Genomic DNA, 20384 nt, shown 5'->3' with positions numbered 1-20384 from the left:
TCATTTGTCTAACCATCCTCCCATTACCATTGCTACCACAAGCCACTAAACCATACCTAAAACTCCTCATCCAGATGCCTCTTGAACACTGCCAGGGATAGCAACTCCACCACCTCTCTTGGGCAGCCATTCCAGTGCCTAACGTAATGGCAGTGCCATTCCAACTCAAGTCATGCCATGATTCTGTGATTCCATGACTTGTCATATTTCTTACTAAAGCAAAGAATGCATCCCACGTTGCCTAATGCTAACTGATCAGGACTCGCATCTGGACGCAGGGACTCCAGCCTGTCCCTGTGATCTGTTTGATTCAGATGAAAAGGCACAATGGTGACATTTGCTAGATGGAGATAAATAATCTGACCGCACCGGTGCTCTTGAACTCTCATACCTCGAGTACAGAAGTTTCAGCAGAATTGGAATTTCCGGCTTTTCTTGCAGGTGGGCCTTTACCACAGGGGCAGGGAGCAGGCAGTAAAACAACTTCGGGCAGGTTCGGTTTCAGGAGATCTGTATAAAGAAATAAATCCACTTTCAGGCTTAATTGCCTTCTGCCAATATGCAGTTGGTCTCCACTACCCCAAGGGCTCATCCCCTTCAGTCCTGCACGGACAGGGGTGTGAATTGCTTGTTCTGACTTTGCAGGCACCCAGCAGTGCTGTCGGGCTCCCAGCAGCAGAAGCTGAAAGCCAGACACCAAGCCTGTGTGCTAAGGAGCCCTTGTACTGTGTTGCAGTAGGGCTGGTTGCTTGTATGCCCTGGGGTGGGTCTGATGTTGGAGGAGAGCAGCCCATAAATTCACGCTTGCAGTTTGTTCCATATCAAAGCTCTTTGATTTACTTAAGAAATAAAGTATCTTCTGTTGCTCCATTCAAATGTTATATACAGATTTAATCACAAGCCCCATGATACTTTGTGTTATTCACAAAGCTGTGCCTCCGTACATCTCAGATTCCTTTCTTTTTTTTTTTAAGTACCCATAAGATTAAGAAGAAGAAGAAAAAAAACAGACCATCAACAGAAGGAAAATACAGGGACGCCAATGACATTTTCCTTTTTACAGTCTTATTCTGAAGCCAAATGACATGATTTGCGGGACTCACCTCAACTCCCTGGTGCCTGGGATTGCTCGTGCACCATGAGACATGCTCTCTCACTGGCAAACAGCACATCATAAGGACTAGAACACCACAGGTGGCTTCATGCTGCAGTAACAAAAAGATACACAGTCTGCTGGGTAGGGGGGAAAGTGTAAAACAAGAAAGAAAGGAACAGAAGCGAGCACCTGGATTCGATTTAGGAGAAGAAAGGGGTCCCTTGAAAGCAGGAAGAGCTTAGGAAAAAGAGCGAGGAAAAAAACCTTGAAAGATTAAGAGGAAAAAAAAGAAAAAAAAAAAGTTGAAATAAAGACTTGAAAGGGTTATACTTGTATGAAGATGCTTATCTAAACCACCAAAGCTTTGTCAAGGCTGAACTTCTCAACCTCCTGGCATACCAAACCCAGCATCCACTTCCCTGTCCCAAGCCACATCCCCACGATCCCCCTCACACCTTCCCAGTTCTCCCTCATCACATGCTCCCCTAAACATTATGGGTATGGGACCCAGCTTACCCCTGGTCAGTAGGTCTCCAGAATTCAATGGGCCCTCCTGCAGCTAAACTGCAGCTGGGGCAGACAAGTTGGGTTGGAAGGCAGCACCACAAGCAAAGGCAGATGTAGCAGCTGGGCAGCTCTGTTTGGCCAGCCCTGCCTCTTTGGACAATGCTCCCAGAGACTGGGTCTGGATTTGAGGATGGAGCCAGGAGTTGGACCCAATGGTCCTTGTGCATCCCTTCCAGCTCGGGATGTTCTGTGGTTCTACAGTTCCATACTGGAGGCTGGTGAGCAGAAGCATGATGGACAGTAGCACAATGCAGATAATAGGCTACAGTTAAAGAGAGAACTGCTCAGCACCCCACAGAAGGTACGGCAGAAGTACCCTTTGTTCCTAAGTGGAAGTAACACCCATTGTAGTTGTTAGTTTAAACAGCTTTGTCTTTCTTCAGTGTCTGGCCACAGCCAAATTCGGCCCTGCTCTAATTAGCACATCATTTACCCATACATTTGTTCCATGGTAAGCAATTCTTCCTGCCAAATGTCTACTCCTAATCCAGTAATGACAACCATGAAGAAAGAAAAACAGATTTATGGTGTATACCCCCTTGCACTGACTTTTTCCAGTGCAGATTTGCAACCCAAAGTCCATTTCCTTTATGTGGCAACAATAATCCTCACCTCCGTGCATTTGGGGAAGGACTGCATCTGGATCACCGAATTTGCAGGTCAACTCTGCACCTATTAGAGAGAGATGGACACCCACATTGCCATCACAGATCAAAGCCAGCAGCAGGCAGGTGGGTGAACAAAGCTGTCTGGGAAGAGCAGGAGAAGGGGAGAGGCTGATCTGGTGCCAGAGGGCACTGCTGGGAATTTCCACACTTGCTCTGGAAGCCAGCTGGGTCCAGCATTAGTGACCACGTGCATGCCATGCTCAGCTGCCTCGTGGAGAGCTAAAGCGGAGCTCTGATGCAAGGACACAGTCAGCTTTGGAAAAATGAGTAGTGAAAACGATTACTGCATCCTTCAGCAAAAGCATCACGGGAGCAAAGTCTGGCTACTGGGCTTCGATAACCATGTAAAAAATCAGGGCAGATGCACAACTTGGGCTGTTACTGCTTCAGTCTCTTCTCTGTTTCTCCTGGAACAACAGCTACACCCCCCTGCATGAAAGCGCGGTGCAGGACAGGCAAAAAAGAAGCCAGGAATCCCTCTGTGCTTGCAGAGGTGTCTGGTTAAAACAGGGCCACATGACCGAACCAGGTTCAAGGTATAAAAACCAAGGATTGAAAACTTTGCTCATATATATTCTTCAAGTGGTGTTTAATACAGCTTCTTTTGTTTGTTTTGACAATGGATCTTATCTTTTGGTAAGGGCTGTGTTCAGGGCTATTATTACCCTATATAAAAGCCTCATAGTCTTTCTTTCCACTTGTTCAGCACACCAGAGTGGCATAGCAAATTTAATCGAAGAACGCAGCTCCAGGGAGAGCCTTTTGAGACTCTCCCCTTTTTCATAATGCTGTTATCTCCTCTTCCTTGTGTTGGGGATGCATAAAAATCACAAAAAAGTCATTCTGAGTATATTCTTCCCGATAATTATTGTCAGACTCCGAGATAAGTACCCTACGTGATGTAATGTGTGTTAGAACCGACTCTCTGAATGCAAATCCTGCCACTCTTATAGGCCCAAACAATGGTCGCCCTAAACACTAGGGCCTAGTATTTTGCCACAGACAAGAGAGAGCTTTGATTTTTTGTGTTTTGATAAGGCACAATCTGGGTGCCTTTATCTCAGCTGTTATATTTAAAGATGACATTCTAGCCTTGCCGCCTCGCCTATTGTTTTGACCCTGATTATCTCCAAATGTTGTTGTTTAGTCAAACTCGCCAGTTTAATGAAAGGCCTGCTCCCAATTTAAGGCAAATTATTTAAATGCAGAGTATCCTATACACGGCGGTTTCGAGAAGAACTAGGCGGTTAATCAAAAGTTAATTGTATAATTCTCATGCAGATTAGGGCCTCTTGCAAGTGAATCCCAGGTTGTGATTATTAAAAAAAGGGAAAGTGCTGGAGTAATGCACAAGGGTCTTCAGTCTGGTAAACAATCAGCTAAGGTTTAATTTGTGGTAAACAAAGTGCTGATACACTGGGGGTCTCCAAAGGAGACAAAAAGGTGAAAATAAATTAAAAAAACAACATACAGATATGATCTTTTTGTTGTTGTGGAGGTTTTTTTTTGGTTTTTTTTTTAGGCATCTTGCAAAAACACCAGCTAAATGAATAAAAAGTAACCCATTAATATTGACTGGCAGCATCCTGGCAACATGCAAACGATAGCAGTCGTATAATTATATCCCAGCCCTCGGACAGGGATCCTGGCCACAAAAATGTTTGTGCCACCTCTAATAAACACCTATGTGGTGCTCCCAGGTACAATAAATAGCTGTAATGAACAGTCTGATTAATCACAAACTGTTTCTCTATATGCTGTTGGCAGAAAAGAGCACAAGCGGTGTGTTTACAGCCCACACGTGTGCTCTGAAGGTATCTGCGCTAAGGAATGAGCCAGCAACGCTCCCAGAGGCAACAATTCCTTCCTAAGTTAAAAGAAAAAGAGCTGCTGAAGTCGATCTTTGAAACCTTTTTAGACTGAAGTGGTGAAAATGATATTGACCGAATGGTTTTCACGACTTGGATTCATTTGTGACAGAAGGTAAGCAATGCAAACAGTGATGGGAAGGCCATGCGACTGCAAAGCCCGCTGCTGTAGTGCTGTTGAGTGGGATGGTAGGACACAATGATACCTAAAGAAAAAAACCCCACAACTTTCAGTTCCATATACGTGTACCATTGACATTAAAATAATCCCACAGGGAGATGAAGTCTGCCCACACACACCTCAAAACTCCACCGTGGCACTGACCCACGCAGCTGGAGGTGCTCCATAACCAAACAGCTACAGCAGAACACTGTGCAGCTCCTGTGCTGCCATCTGACCTCCAGTTATCAGCACAGCTTTAGGCCAACACTTATAAGAGGGAAAACAAACAGCGAACCTGCAAACCTGGAGCATCTCAAGACTGTGACACTGAGTTTGAGATCACTGTTCCTTCTAACAGAGGAGCTCCAGAATAGCAGAGACCTCTTCAATAGAGCTGCCCGGGTTACAGGTGTTCTCTCTTTGTGGAGGAAAAAGCACACGGTCAGTGCCAACATGGCAAAAAAAAAGTGGTATTTAATCTGCTTTAAAAACAGCAACAAAATCCTTGTAATTAGAGCCAGGTTGCTGGGGAATCATTACAGAAGTCAATATCCAGCACCAGGAAAGCATCTACGAAGTACCAGATGGTCACCAGTAAAATAAAGAACACGAGAACTGAAATACTACATATCAGGGAAAAGAAAAAAAAAATAAAATTAAAGAATAATTTTCCTTAGGGGAAAACAGAACTAATCAGAATTAAATTCTTTCATTTTGTTGTAAGCTTGTTACTCTGCTCAATATCTGAAAGCAAAGCTCCTCATGACAAGAGAATGAACTTCGAGCTACACAAACAACAAACTCAAGGTGAGATATCTCAAAATCCATGTCTGAATGGCACAAGGAAGTACTCGGGGCACCTGGCAGTTTATATCTCTAAAGAACTCCTCAGTTATATGCAGTTATTTCAAGCGAAGCTCAAGAAGTTTGTTCCCCAATTAACCTGGCATAACAAAATTAACCCAAGAGAACTCCTCCCCATCCTCCTGAGAACTTGCTCTTCACACCATGCCTTTAGGTACCCCGCGGCATCCAGCAAAAGACTCGTGTTTTACTGAAGAAATAGAAGCCAAGAGCAGCCAAAGAAAAGCAGAGGGTCATTTTGCATCCCCTGATGTCTACTGGTGACATAGGGCTGAGGCCTTTCACAATCTCTAGCTTCATATACACTGAACCACAAATAAGTATATGGAGTCAGGCATGAATTTTGCATTGGCTTCAATGGTATCTAGATGTCACCCGAGCAATCAGAAGCAGCCAATACAACTGGTATTCCAGCTAAGGGATAATTTCATTACCTGGTAATTAACAGCTGGACAAACAGGAATACTAAGCACTCTGCCCAGAACAAAACAGTTGTTTCTATAAAAGGATTGGATTAATTGTCGTGAATTTATATTTATCTTAAGTTTTAAGGCACTGAGGTCACCTACGCAAACTCCCCCCTACTATCAGCATAAGTGCAGATGCACTGACCTGGTAATTTATACTCTTCTATGAATCAGTCACAGAAACAGTCAACGGCTGCAATGAGGAATGCCAAGTCTGCAGAAAAAACGGGAGACGGCAAATATACATTAAAATTATAAAGCTTTCAGTGATTAATCTCTCTAAGATCCCGTTCTGACTTGTATACTATTTCTCCCATTGATTAGATAGCAGGTCACTATTGCAACGAAACCTGAAATACTTCTACACCCATACAAAATGAAGTCAGCTGTATCAACAGCACAGATGCTCCATTTTGAGTAACAGCATACAGAGGAGCCGTATTTCATCTTTAATTCATTCAAAGTAAAGTGACTCCGTGACATCACGTTGACTTTTCCTGAGATGGTAACAGCCAGCTGATGTCACACACGTTCTAAGTAAATACGTTGAAATATAGGAGCTAATATTCTTTTTCATCTGGGCAGCGATCAAATTAAGTCAACAGAAAACAAAGTCAGATGAAAGCAAACATCTCCATTCCTTAAAGTCGCTCTCGAAAAGGAAAGAAGAAATTATTTATAACACTGAGAATTTTACATGCAGGCAAGACCTTCTCTTTAGACTGCAGGAAAAAAAAACAAGGAAAGTATTACAAGCAAGCTTATGTTCAAGCCTGCACAAATCCACATTTCATAGGTGTAGGAGCCAAGGTTCCCAGAGGACCATGATTCATAATTCTATCTAGAAATGGACTAAGTATCACTTCTTGTTCCAACGTGAACATCACAAGAGCCTGCGAACAATACCAATGACTTCCTCTGTTGCTGTTTTCACAGAGGCAGACACCATTCCCTGTCTCTCATCCCAGTCCCACTGTGAATCACATAGACAAATGCTGGCACTTCTCTGAATTGCATTCCACCCAAGCCTAAAAGGCAAATGGCAGTGACTTTGCAAACCTACAGAGACTCGTTCAGCGCTTTGAATCTCTGTCAAACAGCTTGCTGCAGCTTTAAATAATAAATAACATTTTCCACGTTATTGACACATTTGTCACACGAACAAACGATGGCAGAGAGCTGTGCCCATCTCCATCCCACAGCCTGGAGGTTCCCAGCCCTCACCTGTTGCACAGCAGCGAGGTCAAAAGCCAAACTGGTACTCAGTGAAAAGCTGCTGTGTCTTCATCTCCCTGTTTGTGTTGGCTTCGTGCCTAATTTTGCTTACAAAGATAAAGCATAGCACAGCCCTCACGCCTTCACAGCAATAGCTGATGCTGTGCAGATTGCAACTACAGTGATCGTGGCAGCTCAAGCTGAAGCACAACTGTGATTACAGCCCTCCTAACTCAGTTGCTCTTCATTTTCTCCAATTCCTGTGGGGCTGAAATGTTCCATGTTTGCTCTCTGCCCAGGGGCAAACAGTTTGTTGCTGAAAGAGTCAACAGAACCTGTTTTGCTTTCTGCAAATGGTTGGGGATAAAAGAAAAGAGTCGTCTTCAGCTCTGCAATCAGGAGATGCTCCCTTGCAGCTCAGGGATGGTGTTTGTGACCATTCCCTGGGTATTAATACGGCTATGAGGAATAAATAACGTTTGAAGTACATAACGTTCATAGATTGGGGATAACTCTGCTCACAAATAAAAAGTTCATTTGGACTTTTTAGCTGAGATCTTTGTTCAAACCACAGCTGTGAGCTGCGGTTATTTGGAGATCTGCTTTAATTATTGCCAATAGCAAAAGACAGAATACACAGGCCTTTCAGATAACAACCAGAGGAAGGAGAAGTGGGAAGTATTACCACCATGTTATGGTGCCCAAAACAAGCTGCCAAGAAGCATAGAGACCTGGTGGCACAAGGAAGCTCCTTCCTGTGACAGGCATCCTAGAACAAGCTGCTGATCGAGATAAGACAATGCCAAAGCCAAGATCAGAATGACAGCTCTTGGGCAACATCCAGTGTGTTGACCTGGCTCACACCTTCCCATGCACACATTTGCCACCTATAAAATGGATAAAGCAATCTACCTTTACTGCTTTCTTGTTAATAGAAGACAACAACCTTCCTTCTGCGTACTCTGCTGCCCAACCTGCAGACAGGGAAGAGGTGGGTGAGCTCTGAGCACCTGTAGAGGCTGATTCCCCATTTTCAGAAGGGTACAGTTTTGCAGATGCAAATGATACAAGTGAGCATTCTATGGTTCTATGCAGAAGTACATTCTACAAAAACAATGCATGGGTTGGCAACCCCAAGTTTTACAACAGGTGCCAAGTCATCCAGGTATTAAACATGCAGAAATGATGCAGTCCTCACACAGATTAAGAGATATCTTAAGAGATTCAGAGACTGGTGATAGGGAACCAAACATCAGAAACATCAAACCAAACAGCTCTGGAAGGTCCAGGGTCAGCTTTTCCTTTTCTCTTAGATCAGAACCAAAAGAAAAATGCTAAGCAAGCATGCAACTCTGTATGCATTTCATATAGCTTCCTGTATTTCTTGCAGTTGCTTGCATTGGACCTCTCCAGTGGTGGCTTCTTGCATGGGGCAATGCATAGCAATGCTCTGACACATTGCTGTTCTCTATCTAGTCCTGTTCATGAGGATATATCACCAGGATCTCAGTTTACACCAGGGCATGGAGACAGTACGTACGGAAACAATTAGAGCTTAATTTAATGACTGCAATTGTCCATATTTCACAGTCATGCAGAGGAGCAGTGATGACAGCTTCCCTGTAGATATGCATTGTTTGAAGGTGGCTACCACTTCCATCCTGTGTATTCCTTTTGTGTCCCACATCTGCTCTGGTTTTCCTATTTTCTGCACGGTTTTATCACCTGCTGTGCCATACTCTGAGATAACAGCATTTATCTACAGGTCTCACTCCTGCACTGACAACCCATGAGATCACTTGAGGTTCATCTGGGAGAGCCTGAAACAAGATTTATGGGTTTTTTTAAGCTAAATTCAGCCAACCTCCCATCAACTTCAAGACTCTGATTGTTGCCTACATCAGATCTGATGGACACCAGGCATAATGGAGTAAGCCGACAACCTTTTCCACTCTTCCTGAGCATACCTTTATGCAAACGCCTTTTAACCTATTGATAAAGTAGGTTTGATTGGATACAGACAAACTCACAATTCAAACCAGGTGTCAAAGCGACTTCCTTGGTGCATCTTTACAGGCAGCCTCACTAACAAATGATTAGCTGATAAGCTAATAGGTGATAAGCTGATTTTAGTGCAGGGAGTTTTCTATCAGTGAAAAGCTATGGGACTCATTGGTGGCTGAAAAACATGAAGTGTAATAGTTCCACAAAAAATACGTTCCTCCTCATCTATGAGGAACTCTGCTTATAATGGATACATACAACATATACACACATACACACAAAGCTTTGAGCTTCATTGCACATCAGCGCGCTAAGACATATTTTGGAGTGTTTAAGGATACGTAGCATACAGATAAAACAAAGTGATCAAAAATCACTTTTGTAAAGGATATCGTCTGCATCAGTAACAGACAGTATTCAGAACCATTACATAGAATGAAGTCATTTAAAATGACGGTGGTGCTCTAGAAGGAATCTGTAGCCTGAACATACCATACACAACACCATGAGTTCACTTAGCATTGACGTAACTATTTAAGAAACAAACACCATGGGTAACAGGATGTAGTTTATATTTAGGTAAACCAATTTGTTTTGCATTTGTACTTTCAAAGGTCAAATATTTCAAACTGTTACCGAATAAGAACAACAGAAAGAGAACGACTGGCTTTGAAAGAGGAAAACTAAGAGAACCTCAGTGAATTTCTCCATCTTCACACTGACTGTCCAAGGCAGCAGCTGATGCCTGAATGTTCGTTGGCTTCTGTACATACGACTGCTTTTTTTTCCCTAGGATTCCACTTTGCATAACCTGGGCTCTAAAATCAATGCAAGCAAAGTGAAGGATGCATTTCTTTGCCCACCCTCACACAAAGACACCTCTTCCTTCCCACTTCCTCAGGGTTATTACCTTGTTCACAGAACTCCTTCCTTCTCTAAACGATGCTTTGCCCCCACAGCCACAAAGAGATCCATCTCTCTGTGAATACCCATGCCCACAGTGACTGCCACTAATAGTCTTCAGCCATTACTGACTTCTAAAAGCAAGGCTAGGGAGGGGACACCGCAATCATTGTTCAATCCCCTGTTACCAAAATAAAAACCTATCTGCAGAAATCACATTTAAAAGGGATAAAAGATAGCTAGCAGGAGCTCTATTAGCAACACCATTCAACTGCAGCTCTGGGTTTTCTCTTTCTCTGAACTCTAACCCAGCCTGAACTGTAGACAAGGAGCCTAGTCCTTCCCTGGAGGAAAAGAGCACAGCTGCCCCAAAGAGCAGAGCTGGCTTTGACCTGGATGAACCAGGCTTGGAACCAGGCTCGGAGTCTGTCTAGCTTTGTGATGGAGCTCTCAGCCTTTTCCCAAAAGTAGAGCTGAAAGAAAAGCCTGCTAGGAATATGCAGCTGATGTACTTATATCAGCAAATTGTGCGCCCCTCAAATAAAGCACACGGCCAAACATCAGCAGAGTTACTCAGGAAAGCTAAAGATGCATGTAAAAATAAATTAAGAAAGCTTTAATCCACTTGAATCAAAGGTCAGGAAAGACTAAATGCAATCAAGATACCACAAAGGAGATGGAAATAAGCACAGAGGAGGTAATAGCAAGGATACGAGCTTAGAAGATAAAAGATAACACAAGCTACTCATTGTCCACACTCTCTTTTGCTGGGCACCTCAGAGGAAGCAGGACATGAGACACTGGTAATACATCTCCATTAAATATAGATAGAGGCAATATGTCATCATATTACACCTACAGCAATGATTAAAAAATTACCTAGCAAAAATGCTTACGGCATGCAGAAATTTCAGATCTACGTTTGTATGTGAACCTGGAACATTTGGGTGGTGGAAAATGAAGGTTTACAGATAGCCAGAAACGTACATGACATCTAGATGTACACGCAATAGGATGACATTAGATACTATTGGACACTATCCTGTCAGTGGCCTCTGCTGACCAAACCAGCACCCTTCAGGGCTGCTGGCAATTCTTATCCTGTGATGCTAAATAAACTGGAGTTAAATGAAAAACTACTGCTATAGAGTAGGGAATAAACATCAGGAGAGCAGTAATGTAATCCCAAGAGAGGATTCCAAAGTAACGCTTCTTTCCACAGGTGTTTTCATTTGTCCCTCTGATAAATATTTCCAGTAAACCAGAACATTAGTTTGAGTTTGTTCAAACCCAGCCTCTGATTTTACTGCTGCCATGACTTTGGGGTTTGGCTTTAACACATAAAAACATTTGTGCCGATAGCACACAGAACCACTTGTCCATCAACTGCCTTCCACCCCTACAGTACAGCAGCACCTGTGCTAGCAGCATCATCTCAGTATTAACCACAAGCAATAACCCGGCTGCCTGCTGCCAGAGCCTGCTACACCCCCAAAGCCACAATGTGAGCAGGCACCAGGAAACAAACTTCCCTTCTGCACCCCTCAGCTCTGCATGCTAATTGTCACGCTCGTGCAGCTGAGCAATTACATCACGCTCCTCCATGCTGCTCTGGCAGCACGCGCCAGCCCTGCCCTCCTGCAGCCCCGCTCCTGCAGCCTTTGCCCTCTCTTGAGCAGACACTGCCAGTTGAGCTAAATTGGGTAGTGGTTTTGGTAGTGAACAAATTGGGACTAGAGAAAGACCCCAAGCTCATTTTCAATTTTGTTCTGAGCTCCTGTTTGAACTCGAGTAGTTAGGAAAGCAATAAATAGGCCAGGGCCATGGGGGAACAGCACTGGATGTACATGTGGGTCAGGGGCTACCACTAGGATTTTCTTTAGGAATTCAGATGATAATATATTAAAAAATAAAATCAAATTCAAGCCACAAAAAAGTTTTGCAGGGAAAGCTTTGGCTATTTGTAGGCACAGGTACTGCAACAACAGCACAGTCAGCACCTGAAAACAAATTACAATGGTATTTAGAGTAACATTTGTTTTACTGTCATTTCCACACTGTAAACGGAGCTTCCCATGTGCCACAGCTTCCACTTCAAAATGGGCATTGGACACAGATTACACACAATTGCTATGGAAAGGCTGATGGAGGCCCTACGCTTCAATCTGACTTGAGAAAAATACGTCGTTTAATTCGTAATGCATCAATAGTTTCTTTATAGCAAAGTTTCAGTCTCTACCATTATAAAATGGATGATTAAAGGAAGCTTATCATTACACAGCCTTAAGTTCCTATAGCGACATCATTCAGCAAACCCACAGATCTGCCCCTGTACTGTTTGTTCTTCTCCCTGGTCCTCCAGGTGACCAAAGAAATACATGCCAATGTCAATTAGGTGACTTACTGTTAGTGAAGGTGTTATTATACCTGCTTAGTGTTTTTTGTCAGCTATTCAGTTTGATTTTGCCATACTATCCTAATGCAGAAGTGTCCTCATGACCACACAGGATAACATGCGATGTGAACTGGTCTCACATGTTCCAGAGCTGGAGTCATCCAAAAAAGAGGATTTCTGCTTTATCTTTGTAGAGATATCATAATCTAATTATTTTATAGGGCTCCACCTGCTCCTTCTTTAAGGAACCTTAGAGTACAATGCAGAACTAATACTAGACAACCCCTCTTATGTCCATTGCTGCTATTATTTTGAAATCATGAAGGGGATATTTCAGTTTTCATATGAATGGTTTTGATTAATGCCAACACTGAGCAATCAGAGTTTACACTGACATCTCGCTTCTCCAGCATTGGACAATAATTATTACTACTGGTTTCTGAGTGAAAGAAAAAGATAAAATAGTCCTTGCGATGGAAAGAATCATTCAAAGAAATGACCAAAGAATTCAAAATCCAGAAACATCCATCTTTGCTAGCACGGAGCAAACCCCCTTTCCCTTTACCCTTGGGCCTACCTGCTACATTTCAATGCATACTGGGTTGCACAATAGTTTACCACAATAGTTTGTGCAAAGGGAGAAAGTCACATCCAGACAGCAGTGAGGGGATATAAGCAGAGTGCTGCAGTCAGCACGCCATTGCACTTACACACAAGCCTTGGAACAAATCAAAGATGCCGCCTGTTGAGGAACTGATGAAGACTCTTTCAAAAAGGGGCACAGATTTGGAAGTGCCCATCAGTATCTGCATCAGTGTAATCCGCTGGCATTCAAAGATGACAAAAGGGATCCTGAAAAATGTGGACATCTCTTGCCTGTACTGTGCCAAATCCCAAGGCAGACCCTACCAGGCCTGTGCACAGTCCTTTTATCTAAGAAGAAATGGCATTCATTACAGTAAGCTCAGGGCAGCGCTAGGTGATATAGCCTACAAGACCTACTTAATGAAAGGCTTTTCAGTCCTGCTTATTATAGTGAAAAATAGACCTCAGAAACGTGACTTATTCTACTTACCGGTCAGGAAAGCAAACCAGAGCTATTTGACCAGGTTCTGAGTGGTTCCTGAATGACACATAAAAGCACAACAAAAGTCTTTCAGATCTAACTTCAACCCAAACCATCCTATGATTGGATGACTAATGGCAATATCTCAGCACTTGGTAAATAGTTCTCCTAAGGAACCTTCAGGTTAATATCAACTGCCTACTACGTGCTTTCCACCAGCCACGCAGCACTGTGGCCCTTCCAGATCCCCATCCTAAGCCAAGAAGAGAAATCTGAGGCCCGGAACATTATGGACAGGCATTCAGCTTATATTACGGCTGCACTGCACTGGAGGTCTGACAGCTAGCAAGGGTTGCCAAAAATAACCTTTATGGCAGTCCTCCTCAAAAACTTACTTGGTATTAAGGGCAGCAAGAGGTACAGAGTCCCAGCAAACATACAACCAACAACAGAGCAAATGCACAAAGTGTTGGCTGTGGTTGGCAGCCAGAGGGAGCACGGAAACTTCCCCATGACGATACGGTTTTCCTAGCGATGGTCATAGAACAGCAGTGCAGCACAGACACACATCTGCAAAGAGATCCACTGCGCAACTGTGCTCGTAACAAAACACAAACATAAGAATGTATTTACAAATAGAAGAACCAAAACGCCACAGGGACGTGAAATATAGAATCATTAAGGCTGGAAAAGACCACTAAGATCACCCAGACCAACCCCTACCCACCCCCACACCATGCCCACGTCCTTATATGTAAAGTGGAAATACTTCAAAGATGGCACCACTGAACAATTAGGAGCACATTAAACCCTTTTAGAGGTCTACAACTCCAGATTCAATGACAGGACAAAAACTTGAGGAGGAGAAAAGGATACACCACAACTTTTCTAAGTCTTCCTACAGCTGCTTATCAACTTTGCGTCTTTTCATTTAAGCTTCAAGTTGCAGCCAATAAAAAGAATCAGATAAAAATTAGCTGCTGCTTATCAATCCGAATGCAGACATCTATGATTTGAAACTAATGCACTCGCACGCAGGTGATGTCGGTGACCGTCCCGCTCTAATGCAGGTGTTGGGAATTGGAGGATTTCAGTTTAACAAACCAATGCCCGGAGCAGCCGGTGCATGCAGGTACTGCACAACTGGTGCTCACTTCAGCCTCTCAGTGACTTGGACAGAGTTAGCTCTGGTTATATCTTCAATCTGATATTTGAACAGATTTCTGGATTCTGAACTAACTCAATACATGCATGTTTCATACACCAAAACAGACTTCTGTCTCCATTCCCCAAGGCAAGCGTACTTCCCTTTTCCTTCTCTTTCCCCAAGGGAGTAGGTCTTTTCAAAACATTAGAATTACTTTAAAAATTTGGGAAAAGATGATCAGTTTCAGAGAGGTATCATAAAGCTCTTCACACCCATCCTGTAACAGCGTGTCCTCATTCCTAGCTCTGCTCTGCCACCGCTTCGCTCTGTGCACCAGGAAAGGTGGGAGAGCACAATAAAAAGGTGGAGAACAAACTAATAAAGAACGACTCCAGAAGCACATCAAAAGTGCATCTCAGGGCATGGGTGTCACCCAACATGCAGGCAGGGCTGTGGGCAGCCGAGGTGCTCTGCTCTGCGCAGCGGCATTGAACTCACCGTCATAGGGGATGGTGCAGGCAAACGCGGTTCGGTCGCGCGTCCGATTCTGCCCAACTACTGGTGTGAAATTTTAATCAAATAAAATCCCACACACAAAAAAAAGCCCCACAAACCAGAGAAGCTCATTCAAAAAAGAAATTAGTGGGGGGGGGGAAAAAAAAAAACTTTGGTCGTCTCTCATCAGTGAAAACTGATTTAGTTATGCAAATTACTGCTATGAATATTAAACCACTGATGAAAGGTTTTTAATGAAGGGATCTTTTGTTTTGGAAATGCAAGGGTATATGCTTTAATTTCTTGCTAATTTACTGTTCTTTGATAATGTTCGCATTTTCCCCAAAGTGACTTCACTGATGGGTTTAATACTGTGAATAGAACTACAGGCCAACAATACTGGTTTTGACAAGCCTTCCCCTGTGTAACTATAGATCATGATTTGCAGCCCCTTATGCACAATTCTATTAGGGTGAATTTTGTCTACAGGGCTTTCCATGAAATGAATTCTCATTTTAATGTTAGCCTCCTGCAGTTTTTAATTTTTAATCTGTAATATGAAATTGCAAATTTTACAAACATCATTTGAAAAAGCCACTAGGACAGAACCGAATGCCAAAGTTTACATATTGCCTAATTAGACTGTTATGAGAAGCAGCTTATCAATGTCAAGCCAAAGATCATCAAAAAATCCAATTACTAATTTGAAAAACACATATATTTATAGGTTCATTTTGTTTAATTTGCATCCGATTAGCTTAATAATTGTTTAAAAATTGTATTAAGGTTAATGATTGTGGTGCAGCTCGCAGCACACCTGGGCTGGGAAGGCGGCGTAGCAAATTAGCCGGCTGCCCTACCTAAAATAAAACTCAGCTGCAATCTTTTCCATCATAAAGCACAGTGAATTCATTACTCAAATGACAAGGCAGTTTTAAGCATGAGAAGATATTAAAGCACTCGCTAGCTGTCTCTGTACAGCTGCAGTGCTGGTCAGGTGCTAAGGAAGGACTCACCCATCCACATGGGCACTTCTGAGCCTTGCTGAGGAGTGCATCTTATTTACAACACAGTGTGCCATGCCCTGGGAAGGACAGCTGAGATCAGCTTTGTTACACTAATGCAGCATGGGGGGGGGATCTGGGCTCTTAACAGATGGGATTAAAAGCAGACAGCCAGCACGCGATGCTGAGCACTCGGTTGGGCTTTATGAAGCTGAAGAGAAACTTTACAGGTTTGGGGTTTATTATTATGGCGGTGGATAAGTCTACAAAAAAAGAGGCCTGCTCAATATTACACGGCAGTTTTGATTTGGAGCTCATCACTTTGCCACTCCTGAGCTTGCCTGGGTGAAGCCAACAGCACCCTGAGAACACACAATATGCCAAGAGGGGAGAGCCACGGGCACCACCAATGCCATGCATGGGGTTAGGGGGCTCTGAGCTCCATGGGGTGACTTGAAGGGCCCCATTGCACAACTGCCCACAAACTGCCTTTGCCCTGAAACTCAGAAGTCAAGCTCAGCCCACAGCTTCCTTTATTCAAATGGGAGCACGGTTCCGAAGGGCCATCTTTTGCCCGGGGATGCTTGGCTTTCCCTTTAGTTAATGGAAAAGAGGAGGCTTCTCTAGAGGGCGAATGGGAGCTGAAGCCTCATCCAAAGTGCCCTGCAGGCAGAGCTGGGTCTCCGCTGACTGTGTGGGGCTGTGGGAGGCAGGTCTCCAGGTGATCAAATTAGTCTTTGTGGCTGCCTCACTCCCTAATTGCCATTAGATACACCAAGTAATGAACAATGTGTAACGTTAACAAAGGGAGCACAGATAGAAACAGGAGAAAAATGAGCCCACGCTAATTGGTGGTCTTGGCCAACTGTAATCACACACCTTTTAAAAGGAGGGCTACCAAAGAATACCCAGCTCCGAAAGACACTGCAGAACCTAACAGTGAAATGACCTTACCTTGGTAGTGAGCATCAGACGAATGTTGATGGTATTTCACCTGGTCCAGCTCCCAGACTATTGAGAGTCCCAGTGATGGCTGTAGGGGGTTGGCAGGTTATGACCGGAGTGGTGCTCACAGTGGGCTCAGTTAAAATGAATTTGGCCCATCTTACACATGATTTCTGACTGAACCACCCCTTGTCCCTCTGAGAGGGTTTTGTCATTTCCCTTTATTTAAAAACTGGTAATTTGGAGCTTAATGAGTGTGCACAAAATGTTATTAACCACAAATTTCCTGCAACGTGTGCATCTAGTGAGCTTGTGGAGTAGCTCTCTCAACGAAAAGCAAGGAGTGACAGCAATGTGCTTTGCCTTACACCTCTGCACCGTCAGCGTTCCTTTAGGTAGTTAAGAGCCCACCCTTTAAATATATTTCCCACAGCTTCCCGCAGGCTGCGGAGGACTCTGAGTTGCAGAACACCCCCATCTCCATTCCACCACAACAGCGCATCTTAAACTGTCTTTTCCTAAAAAACACGGTCCTCTCACTGAAGGAAACAGCAATAAAAGAATGAAATATAAAAGTTTATCACACCTTAACCTTCCTTTCTTGGAAGGGACATGTTGAGGGCAAAGAAAGAAGCACTTTGTAGATGCACATAGCTGCACAACAGGGTTCAAATTTGTTTCGAGCTGGTTAGATACCAACACAGATTTTATCTGTTTTGTAGTTAGATGAAATACTTACAGTGAAAGACAGCCGAAAGTTTTACTCACACTGCTGCCATCTGAGCTGAAGAAACCCCAAGCATCTGTTTCTATGTTCATTATCATAGAAGAGTCCCCAAGGAGAAGTGGCAATGATAGCAGCGGTCACAGGCTGGCAGCTATTAGGGACCTGCTGGGTACAGGTGCTCAAGTGAGCCAGAAAAGTGCATTAGTATCTATCTGGAGCGCCATCAAGAGCTACCAGATGACCCGACATACCTGGCAGCTAATATTCTAGTTGGGTTTTCGTTACCTTTTTAATCCTACAAAAGGACGTGTTACTTCATGAGACGTTCTTCAGCTGTTTCACCTTCCAAGCTTTAATGACTGCCTGAGAACGTTTACCAGTAAGGACTTCTGGAGCTGCAAATAACCTCATAGACAAGTTCTTAAGAAGGGTCTTTTTTTTCCCCTCCAAGGAGCCTGGCCACTCTTTGGAGAAGAAACTATCCCTGTGAGAACAGCAACACCACATCAAAACTAAACCACTCTGTTTCCAAGCTCTGAAGAGGAAAACTCCAAAACAGACACGCAAAACACTTTGGTTTAAAATCCTGTTTAAAACCTTGAAAGTGATGTGTAGAATTACTGTTTCTGCTACGTCAAACAGTCACAGGTCACACCTTAAATTTGTCCCGAGATAGACGCAGCCTAGCGTGGCATCACTTCTGTTAGTCAGGACCAGGCTGGTTTTGGAGTAAAAGCGAGGACAAAACCAACATTAATCCTCACAAGGGCATTTCTTGGACTGTCCCCAAAGGCTGATAGAACCTCTTGGTAAGTGACATTGTTTTCTGTTGGCTCTCAGCAGACACATCTAGCTGCTCTTTATGGACTACAGAGGTCAATTTCTTTATGGTGGGCATTAGCTGCTCCACAGAAAACAAACACAAAGCAGTTACTCTGCTGCAGACTGAAGCTCAAATTAATAAGCCTGAGCAGCTGCACACACAGTAAACTCAGCTAGACATTGTTACAACAACCAGGTACCATTTTTTTTCCCACTAACTAAAATATCCCCAAATTTCATTGTCTCACTAATACAAATTCCCCCTGAAGGGAAGCTCCACATCCACTTGTTCCAGCTAGTCAAGAACAGGGAAGCAATTTCTCATCCAACTATCACACAAGCGGAGCATCACTGCAGGATTAGATGAAGACATAACTGAGAGTAAGCGTATTCTGACATTGCGCTGCTGTATCTATTGCCACAGAAAGCCTCTTCTCTGGATGTATATCTATCTGTTGGTCTGTTATCTAAGTAACTAAGAGCTCAGCCCTGTTGGTTTCTTATTCCAGAAAAAGCAGTGTTGGTGTTTCCCTCAGGACTTTGATATATCCTCAGGCCAGAAATTACTGCCTTGAGTAACAGTGGAACGATACTAAAGATGGAAAAGAGGTACAGACACTTATAGGCACAGGATCTTTAACTCAGCTGAAAATTGCCAGATAGGAGCACAGAAACCCACAGGACTACGTGGCTCACCTGGAAGGCAAAAGCCTCAAGAGCTTAAAGCATTCTCTCCTTCCTCTTCACTCACATTTCACATTGAAAGCCACCAGGCCAAACAGCAATCATGCAGTCAGGACAGGCAGCAGGAAAAACTTTAAGGCACACTAACGCATGTGTGAAAGCCAAGCAGCAGCTGTGCAGCAATGTGAAGGTCTAAGCAGAAGCATTCCTCCAGGTGGATCAATAGCAAGCAGGGTACCACAAGCACGTAAGTGATCTCTGCAGGAGTGTAACGCCAAAGAAAATGAGAGTACTCCACACAAGCGTCCTCTGCAACATAAGACACATACATTAATGCAACAGCACATACATAAGCAGAGCACAGCAGTGCTCTCCAACCTTGCTACCATGCTCAGCATTACACTCTTTGCACACTGTCATTTATTAGAGCACATCATCTCCCCTCTTCTCTGCTGAGATCTAGTCATCTTCAGCAGAAAATGGAGCCAGAAGATAATTGTTCCCATTAGAACATCCAATACTAAGCAAAACAGGGTAGGAAGTGATACAACATCAACACTATCAAGAAAATCTTCCTTTTAGCACAACTTGCAAATAGTACAGCATGTAAACCTACAGCAGTGCCTGCAGTACTTCAGTTTTTTTCCTTCAAACCTCAAAATATATATCACTATCGTTATGGGTTTTTGACAAACTGATCCAATCTACACCGACTTCAAGGGGTTACAAACATTACATTACTTTGTCCCGTTTCCCTTCTGCGAATAGCTTCATAATAAATAAATAAATAGGGGAATACTTCTAAGCAGCAGCCAGCAGGGGCTGACACAGGATCAGGTTAGTGAAATTCACATTTCCAAGTCTGTTTTGCTGTCAGGTAGACTGAGAGCCATGAACCAAGCAGAAGAGCTGGGACCCAACACAAGATGCAGCCAAATCGGTACGGATCTGAATAACTATGGGCTATTAGTAGCCCAGATCTAATGCTTCAGTTGTTGCTGGGACAACACAAAGCTGCATGAGCTAGAGTTCTGGATGATCACAAACACTACATCAAAAACCCAGTGACACGTTTTGTGAGAGGTTCCTCACATCTGGGAGGGTAAAACTGAAACAGCAGGAAACACATCTCAGTCCTACAGTGATAAATACAATAGGCAACACATCTCACAAACAAGAACTCACCCAAAGGGTCGTTTTCATCCTCAAAGTGCTACCAAACATCAGAACGTGGAATCCATTTGCCCCTCCCATTCCATTTGTCCATAGAAATGCCTGGAACTC

Source organism: Excalfactoria chinensis, chromosome 6 (assembly GCF_039878825.1).
Source record: "Excalfactoria chinensis isolate bCotChi1 chromosome 6, bCotChi1.hap2, whole genome shotgun sequence".
Lineage (NCBI taxonomy): Eukaryota > Metazoa > Chordata > Aves > Galliformes > Phasianidae > Excalfactoria > Excalfactoria chinensis.
This window is presented reverse-complemented; position numbering follows the sequence as displayed.